This window comes from Apus apus, chromosome 3, assembly GCF_020740795.1.
Source record: "Apus apus isolate bApuApu2 chromosome 3, bApuApu2.pri.cur, whole genome shotgun sequence".
NCBI lineage: Eukaryota > Metazoa > Chordata > Aves > Apodiformes > Apodidae > Apus > Apus apus.
In genome coordinates, this window is record NC_067284.1 from 59073213 (window position 1) to 59093032 (window position 19820).

Sequence of the window (19820 nt, forward strand, 5' to 3'; positions counted from 1 at the left end):
TTCTCATTGCTATAGAAATACTTTAAGAAGTCCTAAAGGGAAATTCTTCATATATTTATTTTTTTTCATGCTGAAAGTTAGGAGCAAGCCTCAATGGGAATTAACAAAGAAGTAGTAACACTCAATAAAAACAAAACTGTTCACTAATCAGATACAAAAATCTTAATACCACTTGAATAGGATGATAAATCCTGAAGGATCATCATCTGCTCTTCATAAAACTGGCCTTGCAAATACACATTTCTAATATAGTTGAACACACACACGGCCTTGCTCTCATTGTATTTAATGCACTCCATAACATAACCCATCCAATCTAAGGCACAATTATAATTTATTCTACATTATAACAATCAAGAATTTTAGCAGGACTTATATCTTCTGGTTTGTATCAACACACTACCTCTGCCTACCTGCATGTTTCCACTTCAATAACCAAGCCACCAAGAACTTCCTAGGCGACAGTTCTAAAAGGTTCAAGACTGCAGGGAGGAAGAAGGTTCAGCTGGAAGTCTCGTAGTTCAATAGTTTATCTTGTTAGCTTTCTAGGCATCTCACTACAAACTTAGGAAAATTTGGCTCGTTTTCACCAACAGTAATTGCAGACTAAGTGCCCTCCATCTCTTCCACTAAAGAACTGCAATGAGGGTAAACTGATGGAGCAGAACTTTTTGGGACCTCTAAGAAACGGAGAGAGACCAATAGCAAGACATTATACAGCCTTTGGCTACTGCTCTCCTTCAGATTTCTTCCTTATCCTGAACTACTTTTCCTTACTACCACAAGCAGGTCTTTAATAGAGAGATTAAAGTGTTAAAGGTAAGAACATGGAACAAAAATGCAATCTCTATTTTCAAAGCCATTAAAGCAACAGCACTTTGTTATATTCATTCTAAATGAAACTACAGCTATATGGCACCTTATTGGAGCTGTACCCATTTATCCTGGCTGAGAATCAAGTCTGTGGTGTCTCAGTGTGTGACTGTGATAGCTTGTCCTAAGTCTTCCTCACAGACACTGAGACAAACTGCCTTATTTTCAGGAGCACAGCCTTGGGGGAAAAAATTAAACTTTAAAATCTTTAAAGGAGTTTAGGAAAGCAAAGTCTTAGTGTACGTTTAGTCATACAATCTCACTGGACTTAACGTAGCTTGCTGGTTCCTTCAAACAACTTAAAACCTAACCCTGAAAAATGTCTCTGCCTTGGGAAAACACTACAAATGCAGAGAGGTACCTTCCAAGGTGTTCTGTTCAGAGATGGTTGTACAGGAAGGACTCAACTTACTCTGTCTGCCTCTACCTTAAAACAAGTAAAACCTATTTTACAAAACCTGTCATGCCTTCCCAGCACCATAAACAAACATAGTTTTTATTAGTTTCCATAGAGGTCGATGAATCCTGTGAAGCTTGCTAGGCAAAATTCAGTCTCAATGTATTGATTTCCAGTATAATAATAAGATTTAGATTAATGCTTAGGTGATCTCAATTTCTTTTTAGAGCTATCTTGAAATATGTATGCAAGCACATGCTTTAAGATACCTAAGAATATATTTTTGATATTTCTGAATACACTGCTATTTTCAATCACATAAGTATGTAACCCCAAGTCTTCCCCAAATCTTAGCACTGAAGTCCATTAAACCTTACAACATGCACAATACAAAGCAAGTTACATGCAAAATACCATTCCAGAATACACTAAAAATTGCAAGGGGACCATGTGTCAAGTGCTGATATACTTATTTCTTAAGCAAGGATTTTTAACAGCAGACATATATTTATTTCAGATAAAGGCAATTTCTTATTCAAATGTGACATTCTCTTCAGTAATTAGAACACTCATAAAACTTCTACTACAACCAATCCACGAAGATTAGTCTCAGGCTAGCCTCTATAAATGCTAGAGTCTGGGACCACAACACAGTGATGTACAAATAGGAAATTCTGTATTGCACAAGTACTGACAAGTTTAATTGTATTTCTAATATTGCAGAGGGGCTAATTCTTTTACTAATATCTAAAATGAACTGGTACACTGCCACTGATGTTTGAATGAATTGGCATGTGTTTTTGTTTTTTTTTCCAGAGGGAGAATTCTATTTTAATTTACTACATTGGAATAAACTGTTTGCCAAGAAGCTTTTTCTCAACATTGTCTGTTTTACTCATTATGACCTGGGATGCCTCCAACTGGCCTTACAACCTACAATATTATTGACTAAGCCAATAACAAATATCCTGAAAGCTAAGATACTCAGTTGCACATAGAATCACATCAGTTTGGAGCGATCTCTGGAGATAAAAACCGCTCAAGGCAGGTCCAGGCCACCTGTATCACTTCTCAGTTGCTCCACGTGTCCTGGTTTGAGACAGGATTAAGCCAATTTTGGTTTAACTGATATTTTTATTTTTATTTTTATTTTTTTCATTCTTCAGTGAACTTTCTTTTAAGCAGCACACTTGCTGAAATTAACAGCAAGTTTTCCAGCTAGTGGACTGACAGCACTCAAATGTTTAGAGCTGCTGCAGAGCGACCAGGGACACTTTGCTCTGCTTGTTGAATCTACTACTTCAAAGACTAAGGGAGCAGAAGAGTCATATCCACAACCCTCCTGTAGAGAGGAGCAGACTAGACAGATGGCAAAATTGGCCAAATTATTCCATCTCATATATACATCACATTCTGTATAAATTCAGGGATCATGGAACTCAGGCTCTCTTCTTCTGTCACCGCTAGTGTCCTGGGAGGACTCTGTCTATCCATCTCCTTTGATCCCTAGGCCTGTGTGTTCCTGACCCCTGTATCTCTACCCTCACCTCCTGTCTGCCCTGCCTCGATCTCGGAAAACAATCCAGGACCTTCTCAGGACTGTGCACAGCTCAAAAGGGAGTACACTGGGAGTTGCTGGGGGTGGGGGAAGGCAATAGAGTTTTGCACATTCCTGCACATACTTCTATATATTTGTATATATTTTCTTTTATCAGTAGTATTGAATTAAAGCAGTGTAGTTTAGATTTCAATCCGGAAGCCTCTCTCCTTATTCCCTCTCTCTCCTTTTCTTATCTGGGTGGGAGGGGGAGGAAATTGAGAGCATTATTTTCACTTTTTAAATTACCAATCCTGAGTTAAACCGTGACAATAATTTATTAGTGCCCAGTGTAGGGCTGTATCTTAAGCCCAGGCTATAAATTCTAACTATTTGGCTGAATGCTTAGAATTCTGCCTCTGGTGGGAGGATTCCCCAAGATAGCTATGGGCAATGCTTCTGCTGAATATGTTGACAGGTTGAAAGCTGAACAAACAATTCTTGCAATGTTTTTTCTGGACTTTTTTCCTAATGTGCAGTCTTATTAGTAGTGTGCAGCCAGGATAATAGTGCTCTGTGTAGCTGCTCTTACTCTTGTTTTATGGTTTATCAACAGGACTATAGCCATAATCAACCACGTAATAAACTATCTCGTGATCACAGGGGTTTTGATACTGATCTGTATAGTGGCACTGTATGTGTACAGTACAAATTCTCACGTGAATAGAAAGGTCTATGTTGGTAGTGGCAGGTTCAGCTTTACTTCTCCACTTTCTCTCAGGCTGAATCTCTCAGCTCTTGATCTAAATAGTACGGTTTCACTAGAGATACTTCTGCTGAATAATGTATTGTAGATGCATAGAGCAACATGTTGTTTCACTCACTGCCACTCCCCCACAGACAAGGCTGCTGCCACCACTGCTGCTGCAAAGACTAAGGCCACTCCCACTTGATCCAAATGAGTAAAATTTAATCCTGTGACCAAGGGTAAAGCAAAGGCAAGAGGTTGCAGGTCTTATCCCTGTCCAAAATTTCCAGTTTTCACAAAACCAGGAAGAGGATGAAGGAGCAGGCTCCTCTCAAGCAAATGAGGACAACCTTTCCCTCTAAAGGAACTCATGAGAAAGGACTTTACCAGTAACGAAGGTGAGCCACTTCTTTCTTGGTTGCTCCAATGCTTTGATGGTGGAGCTGATTCCTATGAAGTAGACACAAGAGAAGCCAGACAGTTGGGATCTCTGGCCAGAGATTCTGGTGTTGGCAGAGCAATTGGGAGAAAGAAAGAAACTACCACCCTATGGAGCCAACTTCTTTCAGCTGTAAGGAAGAGATACCCCTAGAAGGGTGACATTGACTGGCACTGAAGCAGAACACCCACTCTTGAAAAAGCCATCATGTATTTGAGAGAATTAGCTGTGTGAGAGGTGATCTATGATAACTAAGGGATTACAAATCCTGTTGACATCGTGTGCAACGTTCCCATGCTCCAGAGGTTTGAACAGGCTGTACAAGCAGCGCATGCCCATATGTTCTCCTTCATGGAATGCTGGGATGAATTTGAAAGGCCAACTGTGTGTGAATTGGCCTACAAAGCACAACAGTATGGAGACATGATCTTTGATCCCTGTCAGTTCCACACCTTAACTATTGAAAAAGTGACTGACAGATTGAATAAGATGTTGGACAGATGGGAAGATAAACCCCAGTCTCCCCCTAAAGACAATGGGAGCCATATTGCAGCCATTAACAGAAGACCCTGCTACGAGACACAGCAGTGAGTGAGACAGGACCCACTTTGATGCTGCCTGTGGTGTCTCTTGTGTGATCATTATGAAGAGGACATAAGAACCTGGGATAAGGAAACCACTGCTATTTTCCAGATACACATACTAGAGCTGTTAAATAGAACAAATACAGGACAGGGTGCTTCCAGGAAGAGAGCTGCTCCAGTCTCCTGCAGCTGGTCCTCCAGCCAGAATGGATGGACTCTAGATCTTGGTGCATTAAGCTCAAATGTTCACTACCATGACAAAGTAACTAGGGGATAAGTACAAATTTCTTAATTTTCTTGAATTTTGTTAACCACAGTCTGAACCTCAGGCTGGGGTTTATTAGGCACCATTGATAAACAGAAGGAATGGAGAAAAGAAAGGCAAGGAAAGCTGCTACTTGTTCCTGTCAGTTTTGTTCTGTGTTCACCCTGACAGGGCAACAGCTCTTCTAAAAAATGGTAATACCTTTAGTTTACCTTAATAAGGTGGTAAATTGGGTTTTGGAAAAGGATAGCAACACATGCAAAGAGCATAGCTTAAAGACCTATCTTGAAAAGATTACCAGCAATAAGAAAATGTGCAGCAGGCAAAAGATGTTCAGCTGTAGATACAAATACATTATTACAATTCAGATTAAACTTGACAAAAATGCTTATTCTGCAAGATATTCAGAACAGCAAAATGTAAAACCCCTGTTTCCTAGTGTTTCCAGATCCTCAGCTACTGACTGCTGTTTCAAAGAACTAGGCATGCAGAAAACCTAACTCTTGATTATATTGCACCTTTGGATCCTTAAACAAGCAGCTTAAATAATAATGCCTATTGAAAAAGATGCTTACTCTTAGACTACAGTACACAACCCATTTAGACTAAAAATATGGTATAAATGGTAAAATTGGTATGAATTATAAAGAAGTTGACTAAAGTTACTTTTGAGCCATATTTCTGTAAAAAAAAAAACAACAAACAAACCAAACCCATTTTCCTCAACAGCATTTCAGAATCATATTTTATCTATTCTGCATGAGAAGATTGACAAATATTACACACCAGCCACAAGCTCATAGATTAGAGTACTTTATTCCTGAAGTCTGATAGGAATTCCTAGATAGTATAAGAGGGGGAAAGCAAAGCAAGTACTGCAACGGAATTTACACAGTGCTTTCCTTGGTAGGGAGCAAAGTACTGGAAGGAAGTACTTTCAAGCACATCTTGTAAACTTGAATGACAAGAATGTCAGGGAGCTGAACTCCACAGCAATCTGATGAGCAGTTCTACCATGTTCCTCTGCTGTGGCATGCTTTAAACAACAATTTTTCTGAAGGAAAAAAAGAAGCAAACTTGAATTCATTCCACTGCTATATATATGTATATAAACGAACGGGACTGTAAGAGGGAAATATATTTTTCTTCCTTTTGCTTTTTTGCTGCAGGTACAAATTATAAAAAAAACAATGGCTCTTACAGTTAGAAATAGTGGAAGTAAAGACAGGATTTTAAATGACTAGCAGCAGGACTCTGGGAACACTGGTATCAAGAATTAGGAAAACAGAGAATCTGAAGACAACATTGGTAATTTCCAGTTTATTGGAAAAATCTTGACCGCTACATCTTACCCTCCTAGTTTAGATAAAGCACTGTGTATTAAGGTACTTAATGGAAAAAGTGGTCTCTTCTCAGAGCTGATAGAAGTTAGCAAATACTCCAGTTATTTTGTAACTGTAAGACTTACTGCATTTTAGGATATTCTCCAACCCCAGCAGTGACAAGGACTGAGGTACACCCAAGGCGCAGGTTTGATCACGCTGTGCAGCAGGATTCCTGAGCTCAGGAAGTCCGTGGCAGCCAACCAGGCACAGAGGGGTTGTGGCCAGGAGCCGCGCGGGAGATTTAAACGCCCCTGGGGAGGGTGGCCAACCAGAGCAGGCAAACAGGGGCTGGTCCAGCAGGTTGCATGGGGCAGTTTGCACGAGCAGGGTGAGCTGCAGGGTGCTGAGTAGCTGTGAACTAGGGAGGGGAGAGAAGAGCTGAGGTGTGGCAGGGAGAATCATTAGGCAGTTAGCTAGCTGAATATCAGTTACCGAGGCAGCATACATTCAGGCAGAGTATATATATGTATATCTATATATATGATGGTGACTATGCAGTCAAAAGCCGTGGAGGAATGTGGGAACCCAAATGGAACTCCCTCACAAACATGTAGCTGTCCAAATGTCTGGTTGCAGGGAGTGCCTGAGCCTGGCACTGGTGCCGGAGGACAGCAGAGAGGACGCTTGTGTGCAGTGTGAGCAGGCGAATGATCTGCTCAGTCGAGTGGCAGACTGAAGAAGAAATTAGAAAGGTGGAGAAGTATCAGGGAGTGTGAGAGAGAGACAGACTGGTGGAGCCACACTCTGAGACAAAGCCAGCAGAAAGAGATCCCTTCAAGAAGCTGAGGATCCCCTCCTACCACCAGGCAGCAGGAGGAGAGCTAAGAGACAGGGAGGAGTGAAAGCAGGTCCCTGCTTGAGGGGGCAGGTGAATCCCCTCTCGGCCTCCCTCTCCTTACCAGTTGCCCTTGCAACACAGATGTGGCGCTCTGGCACTGGAGGGCCAGGCAAAGGAGGAAGTAGATGAAGATCCATCCAGCGGGTTGCCTGAGATGACTCAGCCAGCCTCATGCATTAAGACCACTTTTGTTAGGAAAAAAAGGAGAGTAATGGTTATAGGTGATTCCCTTCTGAGGGGAACAGAGGGCCCCATATTCCAACCAGACCCATCCCACAGGGAAGTTTGTTGCCTCTCTAGGGCCTGAGTCAGAGATGTTACCAAGAAACTCCCTAGTCTGGTATAGCCCTCTGATTATTATCCATATAGGTTGGAAGTGATGAGGTTGAGGACCAAAGTGCCAAAGCAATTAAAAAGGACTTCAAGGCACTAGGGCGATTAGTTGAAGGATCGGGAACACAGGTAGTGTTTTCCTCAATCCCTTCAGTGGCAGGAAAGACTAGAGGGACTCAGGGAGAAGAAGAGAGTCTACTTTTGGAAGGAAGGGCAGGCAACTCAAGATGAGTACAGGGAGCTTATGAGGACATACAGAGAGAAAATTAGAAGGGCAAAAGCCCAGCTATAGCTCAATCTGGCCACTACCGTAAAGGACAATAAAAAAAAGACTTCACAAATGCATTAACAGCAAAAAGAGAACCAGGGAGAATCTCCATCCCTTTTTTTGGATGGGGAAGGGATATGGCAACCAAGGATGAAGAAAAGGCCGAGATACTTAATTCCGCCTCTCTCTGTGATCTATCAACAGTCCTGGATAACAGGGGAGGTCCCAGATGACTGGAGGCTTGCCAATGTGATGCCTATCTACAAGAAGGGCCCAAAGGAGGATCTGGGGAACTACAGGCCTGTCAGCCTGACCTCAGTACCAGGGAAAATCACGGAGAGGCTCATCTTGAGTGCACTCATATGGCAAGTGCAGGACAACCATGGGATCAAGCCCAGCATGGGTTCAGGAAAGGCAGGTCCTGCTTGATTAACCTGATCTCCTTCTATGATCAGGTGGCTTGCCTGGTGGATGGGGGAAGAGCTGTGGATGTTGTCTGTCTAGGCTTTGATAAAGCCTTTGACACTGTCTCCCACAGCATTCTCCTAGAGAAGCTGGCGACTCATGGCATAGACAGGTGCACTCTTTTCTGGGCAGAAAACTGGCTGGAAGCTGGAGCCCATAGAGTGGTAGGGAATGTGGCTGGATCCAATTGGTGGCTGGTCACTGGGGGCATCCCCCAGGGCTCAGTTTTGGGTCCGGTCTTGTTCAATATCTTTATTAATGACCTAGATGAAGGGATGCAGTGCTTCCTAACTGAGTTTGCAGATGACACTAAGCAGGGTAGAAGTGTTGATTTGCTTGAGGATAGGAAGGCTCTGCAGAGAGACCTGGACAGGCTGGATCATTGGGCCGAGGCCAGTTGTATGAGGTTTAACAAAGCCAAGTGCTGGGTCCTGCACTTTGGTCACAACAATCCCATGCAAAGCGACAGGCTTGGGGATAAGTGGCTGGAAAGCTCCATGGTGGAGAAGGACCTGGGGATGCTGGTTGACAGCCAACTTAACAGGAGCCAGCAGCGTGCCCAGGTGGCCAAGAAGGCCAACAGTATCCTGGCCTGCATCAGGAATAGTGTGGCCAGCCAGAGTAGAGAGGTGATCATGCCCCTATATTCAGCATTGGTGAGGCCACACCTTGAGTAATGTGTCCATTTCTGGGGCCCTCTCTACAGGAAGGATGAAGAGTTGCTGGAGCATGTCCAGAGAAGAGCTGCCAAGCTGGTGAAAGGTCTGGAGAGTAAGTTCTACAATGACAGGCTGAGGGAACTGGAGATGTTTAGTTTGAAGAAGAGGAGGCTCAGGGGAGACCTCATTGCTCTCTACAACTACCTGAAAGCAGGTTGTAGGGAGGTGGGAGCTGGCCTCTTCTCCCTAGTGAATAATGACAGGACCAGAGGAAATGGCCTGAAGCCGCACCAGGGAGGTTTAGACTGGATATTAGAAAGAATTCCTTTACTGAGTGTTTGGACAGTGGGACAGGCTGCCAGGGAGGTGGTGGAGTCACCATCCCTGGAAGAGTTTAAAAGAAATATAGATGTAGTGCTTAGCAACACGATTTAAGCACTGAACGGGTATACAAGGTTATGGCTGGCGGATTTAGGTTATGGTTGGACTTGATGATCTGCAAGGTCCTTTCCAACCAGGATGATTCTGTGATTCGGCACCATTCTTTAGCATGTAGAATGGCTGCCTCATTAACCTAAAGCAGTTTACTCTTAAGCTTCTTGATTATTATCAATCCATTGCAGTAGTAAATTATGAAACAAATCTCCATCAAAAGACCAAGCCATCAAACCACAGGAGAACAACTGAGAAGCAATGTAATTTGAGATGCACATGAAAGCAGAATGTATGCAGGCAAAATAAGCCTCAAATGAGAAGAAAAATTAAAAAAGCTGAACACTGTAAGTAGACAACGCATGCAGCTGGTCTTCCATTTAAAGATGCCCCTCAAAAGCTTTTTTTTTTTATTCTTTAACCTGCAGCTGTCCTGAAAAGAAAGGGAACACAATAAAAAGGCAGGATTATGATACAAGAATCAACAAAGATCACCCAGTAAGTCACTGTCATTATGCAGCTATTAACATCACCTTGTATTCCAGGAAACAGCAAGATACTCCAAACACCAGCATGCCTCTTCCTTGAGTTACAGTTCAGCTCCACTAACCGTATCATCATTGCTCATCTGTTCAAGACTTGAGCTCCCAGAGGTTATTCTCATTTTCAGCTGGCTGCTTCTCAGCCTTTTCTTCATATGTCTTTCCTGCCCTCTCAGTAAGACCAACTTTTCCCAATTTATTTGTATACAAGTACAGCAAAATGCCACTCTCCACACATAAATGAAGAACAACCTCAGCAACTCAGCAAGGTGAAGTACAGGAAAAGCAGGACAAGGTAGCTTTCACCTCCTCTTCATACCATCATCCTTCATTCACATGTACAATGAAAGATGTGTACAGAAGCTCTTTGATTGTCTATTCCCTCTCAGATCTGTGTTCATCCAACCACACATAAAGAAAAACAAAGAAGGAATAAATAGGACCAAACTAGGCAAAGTGGGAAAGAAAGGATTGGGTAGAGAATATATACAGAGAGGAGAAAAAAAAATTAAATTACTGACAACTGAAACCAAGAAGTAGACAGAAACAAGACTAAGGGAGGGACTGGAAAACAGAAGTGAAGAGAACACAAGGAACATCTTACATATTCACTGAAAACATTTTAAACTGGGCATCTTTTAAAAGAAAGTTGTTGCTATGCTACTTGGTACTATGGTACTCTTCAAAATAAGATCCAGTTGAACATATTAGTTCCAGAGTTGAATGTGTGACATACCACTTGAAGGGATTTGCATTTCTATTAATTTTAAACAAGTTATTACCAGCACATTAGTTTTCCAGACTTTCTAAAAGGAAAACAAGTTTGATGTCAGATGCCTTACACAAAAGGCAACCCCAGAGTGCTGTTTCCCTCCCACCCTCACTTTAAATACACCTAGAAACACCCTGACAGCACAGACAGGTCATTAAATTTTACTATTCAAAACAATTCAAAATAAAGTTACTGTTTGATTGGTTTTATTTGACATTTGCAAGTAACAAAGTTCTAAGTAACGGAGAAGTGCAGATTCAAACATTGGATTTCAGCTGATTTACATAAATTGAGGATCAAACCCATGTTTCTTCAGGGACCACATACTGAACATTTTCAAGACGACCATAAAAATAACCTTGTATATTATATATAGCGGCTTTCAAACTACGAATTAAAAAATACTTGCTACTTCCCCTACAAGGTCCTTTGGCTATTCACATTAAATCTATTTTCATATAGCTTTCTTTAAGTAATAATCTAAACATAATTTGAAAATGCCTACTTCTGTATTTTCTCAGTAGAGTCATATCCCAGGGGCCAAAGTTCAGATCACAGATCAGCAGCCAGAACAAAAAAACTTGAGTTCATTTTCCTCACTTCTATACTCCTGACAAAACAGTGAATACAAGCCATGTTTTCAGTTGTCCTTCTCAGAAGGACATGGGAACATCCCTAGCTAACCAAAATTTAGACCATGACCACAAGCCAAAAAAAGGATACTGAACAAATACTACTTTAGCAACACAAGTACTTCAAACCAATGAAAGATAGCAGCTCTTCTCCTCCACCTTCTTTTACGCTGTACACGTCATTCATTTGCTAGCCTAGCAGTTAGTTTTTCAGACATTCTGGCAACATGATGTACGCAGTGCCAAAAAAAAATAATAAAACTACTGAATAAAGATTCTGAAGGTTAATTGAAGAGCAAAGGCAAAGGAATACACACACACAAAAATTATGCCAAGATTGAAGAAGGTGGTCAAAATTTCTGAGCAACAATGGGTTGGCATGCCCAAGTGATGATCAATAACACAGTAACAGAGAACCTTCCAAATATTGTTCCCTAGAGCTTAAATTTTAAAACTTCCTGAATAGCTCAGGAAGTTTTCATTAATATGATTTTTTATTTAATCTAATGTCCTAAAACTTATCTAATCTGTATGGAGTTACAATATTCTTTATACCAACAATTTTCCACCTTGCTCCATAAAGTTCACTTGAAAAATCCTCAATAGCCCTGGAATAATGTAGCATTTTTATAAAGCAAATAGTTTGACTTTCCTTATTTCAACAAAATTAGGCCTGCTAATGACAACTGGACTTTTATCTCTTCCCTCCGCTCAAGTCTCACCCTTTTATCAATACTGAATCCCAGCATCTTAAAATCCCTTTAGGCAAGCCATGGCTTCTTTAGCCTGCATAGTGATTCCATTAAATAGTACATATTTTCTGTTTTAAAACTATATTTCCTATATTGCTTTCCTACAATACCTCAAGAATTTTTAGCACACTCAAGGGAGTTATCACAGAATAGCCACCTTAATAACTTATCCTCTCTAAGATACTCTTAAAAATTGGGTCTACGTAAATTTAGAAGATAAGCTCTTGGTATACTCCTCTGCACTAAATTCACAGAACAATTTCCATCTTTTAAAACCAGAACAATATTCTCACTGTTCTTCTCAACTTTGAAAGACTCTTATTTCTGTAGTCTTCTTTTTAAGCCATTACTCCTTTAAGTTTATTGCTTACTAACCTCACAGCTCAAAGTGTCTGAGATACTTTGCATTTAGTCTCTCTTACCTCTTGCATGTCTTCTATTTCAGTTGTAAAACTTGCAGAAAACAGCACTTACAGACTGTCTTGTGCTGCATTAATTTAGTCATCATTATTATTGTACTACCTAGAGACTAATGTTATAAAACTTTTTTTATTCTGCATGCTGGATACAATGTACTTCCTATGGTTGCAAGACCAAAAAAGTTGCTTTGTGCTCTTGGTATGTCTTGCTTTTCTTCAGTGATACACTGCAATTTCAGGTTTTAATGTATTACTGGAGGTCTAGAGTATCCATGAAGACAGACAGACAAAAGGAAATTCATCGTAAGTCTTGAAACCATGGAATTCCTTGCTGCAGACGTTTACATGGTTCCAGAAAGTTCAGATGGTGTCAACTAATGGTCTGAAAACACTCATGGCAAACAATGACATCCTCTTTGGTTCAAAATGCCCTTCCCTGAGCAACAGATCATTGTCCCTTAGAACAATATTCTGAGAAGCTTTATTACACACTTATCCTTTTATTTTTCCTGGGGTACTGATGTTGAACATCCTATGGGAAGCAAAATACTATGGCTAGAGACATTTCTTCTCTGACCTAACAAAGCCATTCTTAAACCAGAGATCGGAGCTTAGAATATGGTATTAAAAATGTAGAAAACTCTGGTGGAAAAGAAATAAACACACTATTGCATGGTTACAGACATTTGCTGACAAACAGACTGACTCAGAAAGCACTTCGACAGTCCTTTTTTCTGTAACTATCTTAGCTGGTATGCACTGTGGTACTGGTACAGTTTAAACTCCCTGAATAACACTGCACTCAAGTTCCTGGCAAGATTAATGGGAAGTGGATTTTTGGAAAACCTTTTAAATACTTCCCTTGTAAATGGCCACAGGATGCTTAATGGAATAAGAAGCATTTCTCACAAGTCAGCTTTTCTGTGTGGTTTTTACTACTTGGACTTAGAGGTCTAAGATACTTACATTCCAGAGGTTACATGAGAATTCTGCCTTAGTGTTCACTTTCTGCATACAGAAAACACTTTAAAAAATCATTAATAAGAGGTAATTTTGAAAATATTTGATTCCTAGGTTTCAATTTTAAGAGTTTGTTGTCTGTTGTTTTTTGTTTGGTTGGTTGTTTTTTTTTCCCAGAACACACCACAACCAACTAGCTCAGTTATAACTTGCTTCAAGCAAAAGTGTTTACAAAGCTAGTTTTTTATGACCTATTGAATGGTGAAGTTGCAAGTTTGCAAGTATTTTATGATAATCTATCTAAATAAACTATCTCCATTCAAATGCTAGGTTTTCAAAATTTCACCAGGGACATGCTCCCTTTGACATCAGACTTACTTCCTAACTGATCTAAAAAAAGCAGCAGCAGCTCATCTTAGTCCCTTCATTTATATTTTCTTTCCACTCTTCAGAGCTCAGTTTTTCACTTCCCTTTACTTTCTAGAGCAAGAACACGTTTAATAGAGGAAAAAAAGTTCAAGTCATTAACACTATTTCCTTCCTCTACTAATTGTTTCAGAAATATTATTTATCATTTTGGGATAGATTTTGCCAAGACAGATAAATGAAGATTTAAAAACCTTTACATGCTTCTCCTAACAATCCCCTCATTTGGATAAAGAATGGATTGTGAGCACATGAAATTTCATTACAGTGTCACAAATCCCAACAAGCAAGAACTGCAGCTATTTTGTTACAGTTATCAACAAATGCATAAATCTGAATTCAATAGTGTCTGGAAGTCAATTTTAAACAATCCTCCTACTTGCATACACAGAAAACAGTGGCAATAAATAAGGGGTTGATTTTTAGGCAAAAAAAAATAAATCAATATCTTAAAGAGCAACTAAGAACTGGAATGAATCATGCAAGAGTTTAAAGAGACTTATCTCCTGTGGCTTGTTTTGTAGGGCTTAATACAATACAAACCTGATCTGGGATTCCTACACTGTTTTCTGTCTTTCAACAGCAGGTAACTTTATCTTGAAATCATCCAGTGAAAAACTACAAACAGCACATGGCATAGCAGCTTATCCACTGAGGACATTTAGCTAACAGAACAAAAAAACAACAAAGCAAAAGAAAAAAAAAGCAAACAAAAACAAACAAAAAAGGTATGCTTTATTATTTCTGTAGCCTTCCAAAAGGCCTTTAAAAATGGAAGATTATCAGACTTACTGCCTTTAAAGGAAAATTAGTTCATTTGAGTTTATGTTGCATTTAAGAACATGTTTCATGAACTAATGATGGCTTTTAGCAGAATAAAAAAGGCAGGCTCCATACTTTGACAATAAACTTTCATTTGACTATTTCAGCAGAAAATTTCACTCGCTGTACCACATAACATAATATAATTGTTTCACATGAAATAGCAATGCCAGCTTCTGCTGCATGGAAGAACACAATTGGAATCCAGTTGCATAATGAGCTGCTCCTGCTAATGAACTTTACAGGCTTTTGAGTTAAATGTCAGTATTGTTATAAATGTGCAAGTGAACCCAGTATTTATTTTAGTCTTTGTAATTGCTCACACAACAGGGGTTTGTAACTCAGAAGAAAAACCCATTGGTAAAGACATTAAGGCAACTTACTGTTTCCAAAGAAAATCAGGTGCCAAATATACTCATGGTGCAACTCCAATCTGGACCATTTTGGAAGACCACAGAGCTCAATAAATTACAAGCTTCTCAATTAATTCTTCTTGGCTTGAAGCACCAGTCACCATTACCTCCTGCTAAAGTAGGATTCCTTAAGGCTAATGACACACTCTCTTACCTGTTTTCACAGTAGCAGAATGTTTACTTACAAATAATTTTTCACTGACTGCATTTCAGAAATGCAGTCAATAAGCAAAAAAAACACCAAAGTTTTTTTTTTTTGTATTGCAGCCTAGTCACCTAGCAATCAAATAAGCTATGAGCAAACACTCTCCAGAATGAGCTATAATCAACTACAAAAAGTTCAAACAGCCAATACATTTATAGTGGCAACAGAAACTAATGACAAATGCAAGTCATGTCCAGGAGATACAAAATGGCTATTTGTTGAATTAAATTATGAAATGCATATAGTTCCTTCTACCCCCAGTGTATCAGTTCATTTTGCCTATGAGTAATCTTGTAGTCATCTCTCAAATGCTATAAACATTGGTCATTTCAAGCAGTAGTAATTTGAATTTAAAAAAACCCCAATACTAACCTTTCCCTTTCATTACTGCCTTCTCTTGTATTACATGCATTTGCTGCATTTGTCTTCTTCAAACTAAAACAAGCCTAGTATTAAGAACAAATGTCACTTCTTTGTGTACATGTGTAATTATGAAAGGTATAAACAGTGGCATCTATTTCTGGAGTGGAGAATGCAGAAATCTGACAGAGTTAATAAGTTCCCTGCATCTCTTCCACAGGTACTACTTAAACCCGCTTCCCCCACCATACATTTTTTCAAGTTTTATCATCACAGTTTTACTGTAGTAGTGTAGAAAATACCAAGTTCTGTAAAAAACATTCAGAACATTTTAATTCTCTCAGCTTGTCTTACAGAATTCCTTAACAAATTACAAATCTTACTGCAAGGAACTGTAACGTTTCTCCACTTTCAATGAACAGTGTAAGACGTTAATGTAAGAACAACAACAACAACAAGAAAAAACAGGGGCTCTGACAATGGCACTCTTATTCAGCCACTGGGGAAACTTCCATTTGCACAAGCAGAACTGAGCAGAGAAAAAGTAATCCAAGATGTTCAATTATCTTTTAGGCTGTTACAGACTATACTCATGGACAGGAATCAAAAGACCATATTTGACTACAAAGTATTATCATGTAAAGACATGGTTGGTTATTCTTCAATAGGTCTTCCAGCTATCTGGTATATTCCTCAAAATTTGCTTAAGCTTCCTTTCAACCTACTTCACTACATTACTCCTTTAAATCCAGTACTAAACATTTTGTTATTACAATGGATTGGATTATCACCAACAATTAACAAGTGTGTTTCAACTCTATCATGATATCATTTTGGAAGAGACGTGAAATAGAGATCACAGGACTAGAAGCGACATCCTGGATCACCTATTTGATCATCCAGTGTTAGAAGCAACCACATCATGTAGTCCACTTGCTTTTCTTCATATGTCAGGGGAAAAGCATACAGAAATACTAGTTATATAAATATTTGTTTAGCAGTTTATAGAAGCAGGAGAATGATCACCTATGCAAATATCCCACTCCTATATCTGTCTCTGCCTTGCAGTACTTGCTCTATTCATATTGATTGCAAACTGATTTCAAAATTATTAAGCTTCTAGATTCTCTCATCTTGGCAATGACTGGGATTTAAAAGGCTTTTTCTTCAAAGATACGATACGTGAAAGTACATTTTCCATAAATAACCTGGCTTCTATTGAAATTAATATTTCAGGAACAGATTTTCATTAGTCATCAATAGCATGCTTTCAGCTGTTTTTAAAACAGGATTTTTTAAAAAGCCCCGACACCACAATGAAGGAAGAGATCTCTCTAGATTGCTCCAGGCTTTTCTCTGAAGTTGGATAAATGCTCTATCCAGTTAAGTCCATGTCAACATTGTTCCATGAGACACTAGACAACCTGTCCTACTGTACTTTCTTCAAGTCTTCTTTCTCCAAACAAAAATAATGCTTAAAAATATAAAGAGTCAAGTTTTCCCAAGCCTCAAGCTCATATAATCATCCAAACAGCTGAGCCGTAAAAGTAATCAGTCAACTGTTTTCATTTTGAAAATAGATTTATGCTTTTAAAAGCTATTTGACAAACAAAATTAAGAAAAACAAAACAAAACACAACCACCCCACAACCAAAACAAAACAAAAATACCCCCAAACCACCGCAAAATCCCATGTCAGCAGCTGTAAGCCACCAGGTATTACCAGCAGAAATTCTTGAATGTTTACTAACACAAAACAAAAACTTAAAATAATTATTTTAATACATTTAGAGCTGCTATGCAAGCATTTTTAACATTTTGAATGAAGAGAAACTTTGTAATGCTTTCATTATTAAAAGCTTTGTGTTGGTTCAAACACAACTGTATGTTTCCAAAGTTTCTACATATTTCTTTCAAAAATTAATAAAAAGTAGCTCGTACAATAAGTAATAAAATTTTTTTGACCTTGGTTGAAACAGCAGAAGGGTTAAAAAAAGAAAGCCTCTTAAAATAATGTCTTACACCTGAAAAAAAAAAGTTTTGTCCTTTATTTTTTTCAACTAATCTATCAAAGATCAGAATTAATCTGTAAAAGCTCTGTCTTTATGAACAAAGCAGCAAGTCAGATGTATACTTATTTACTAATTTGCTTGTATGAAGACTGCCTAGGTATGAGCTGATAATATGTCAACTCAGTACCATAAAATACGAGCAGTTATGATTAAGTTAATGGCAAAGTTGCATTTGTATTTGAAAACCTTTGTGCATGAGGCATTTTAGGACCATATTTTTAAAGGCACCATTTATGAAAATACATACTAAAAATGACACTGGTTTATATATTACAATATGTATTTGAATATAGGTGCACTCACTCAGCATACAGAAATGAACTTTGTATATAACAGAGCAGATCACCTCGAGGTCACAGGACAACCAGGTGATCAGGCCCAGGCAGAATGGGTTCATGAAAGGCAGGTCTTGCTTGACTAACCTGATCTCCTATGACAAGGTAACCCACTTAGTGGATGAGGGAAAGGCTGTGGAGGTTGTTGTCTATCTAGACTTTAGTAAAGCCTTTGACACAGTTTCCCACAGCCAAAAGAATTCTATGATTCTCTAAGAAAAGACTGCACAAATGGGGAAGCTAAAAATGAGCTTCAAGTAAGAAAGATGCATCCATTGATGCAGAAATAGAAACCCAGAGAAAACAAAAAGGGTGGGGCAAAGAGAGATGTCCAGTAAAGGGATATATACGCAAATTTCCATCCTGGTTGTTGCCAGGTTGTAGCAATGCAGCAGGATTTAAAATGGATGTAGTTACACACAACAGGAAGCTCAAAGGTTAACAGCAGCAAAACCATTTACCCCACAAGTTCTACACACTGAGCAAAACTGCACAAGATTCCTCAAAGCACTGAAATGCTCTGCTATGTTACTTTGTCCAATAATTAGAGCAATAACTTCAAACTTGAACAGCTGACTTCATATCACTTACATCATGCAAAACCAACTATACAAGTGAAATTGTTTTGAAGTGGGAATCAGCTACACAATAGTGATAAGCAGCTAATACCTCTATCAGAAATTTTGTATCCTTTTCTTGGCAAGTGACTCCTTTTTCAGCTGGCATTCACTGAGTATCCTGCTAATTGAGGAGCTAGACACACAGAGCAATGCATCCTCTGGCCTTTTTCAGATCAAGCTCGGTGAAGACTTGCTCACTAACAGCAGACTTATGTGTAAAAGCAGCAGAGCAGAGCAGTGTCTGAGGTTGTGAATGACCATACTATATTGTCTACTCCAATTACTATGGAGATACTGTGCATTTACTTCCATTCAGTTACCAGTTATTCATTTAAGTGTTTCTTTCTATAATTGTGAAATTTAAATATAATGCATTTGACTACACAAATTAAGGCAGAAGATTTTGGTTGATTAATGTAGCTCAGCCATTGCTTTCAAGAGACAAATTGTAAGGGAAGATTCTTTAAAAAACAAGTACTTTCCGGCCTGTTTATCCCTAGTACAAGGAAAAACTGCCAGGGCATTTAGTGACTGGTGGAAAATTAATTTGGGTCACTACAGTACAGTTGCTATGGCAACTGCATTCAAAATGTAGCAGGCACACTCTTCTTCGATGTTAATATTACATCAGCCATTCATCACATATTTTTAATCAATCTAAAAGAAAGTATGTTTCATAACTAGATATAAATAAAAATAAACCTAGCGTGGTCAGCTCTTGTCGGTCAGAAAAAAATGTTACCATCTCTTTGTTGCATACAGTAATCCATCACATCATCTTAATTTCTCAAGCAACAATTTCCACATATAAATGTCACATAAAAAATAATCACATCTGACTAGAAGTAGGGGAGAAGGGTCACCTTGAAGGAAGGTGTTTTTCTGGATGCATTACTTTAACAACTGTATATTTTTTTTTACAGTAAAGCTCTGGGCTAAAATCAAAACATGGTTTCATCAGCTATTTCTCTCTTTCCCACTAACAATATATTATACAAGTATTCCAATCAATATTGCGTAGAGACCAAAGCTGGCATTTTGCTCTACACAGTATATTTATATACCATAGCAGACTGGTTAATGTAGATTTCTGCAAAAAGGTTACTATCTTTGAAGCCTCCTCCAAGGACATAAACTGAGACATCAGAACACAGTAATGGAGTTTAGCATGCAAGATTCTTCCTTGGGAAGAAGACTGGCCTGGCTGAATAGAAAGATTTGGCTGCAGCTCAGGAAAAAAAGGAGAGTTTATGGCCTCTGGAAGTGA

The 19820-nt window shown here is 39.0% G+C and overlaps 1 protein-coding gene across 32 annotated transcripts in view; it reads right to left on the bottom strand.

Moving 5' to 3' along the window:
- NRXN1 (neurexin 1) overlaps positions 1–19820 on the bottom strand; it is a 759121-nt gene that overhangs the window by 575850 nt on the left and 163451 nt on the right. Inside the window, exon 1 of one of the 32 annotated variants that reach the window (XM_051616136.1) lies at positions 6312–6379. The exons of the other annotated variants lie outside the window; for them this stretch is intronic. The gene's annotated coding sequence lies outside the window, so the exon portion shown is untranslated. Of the gene's footprint in view, positions 1–6311; positions 6380–19820 lie in introns of those variants that run through there. 32 annotated transcript variants of the gene reach the window in all.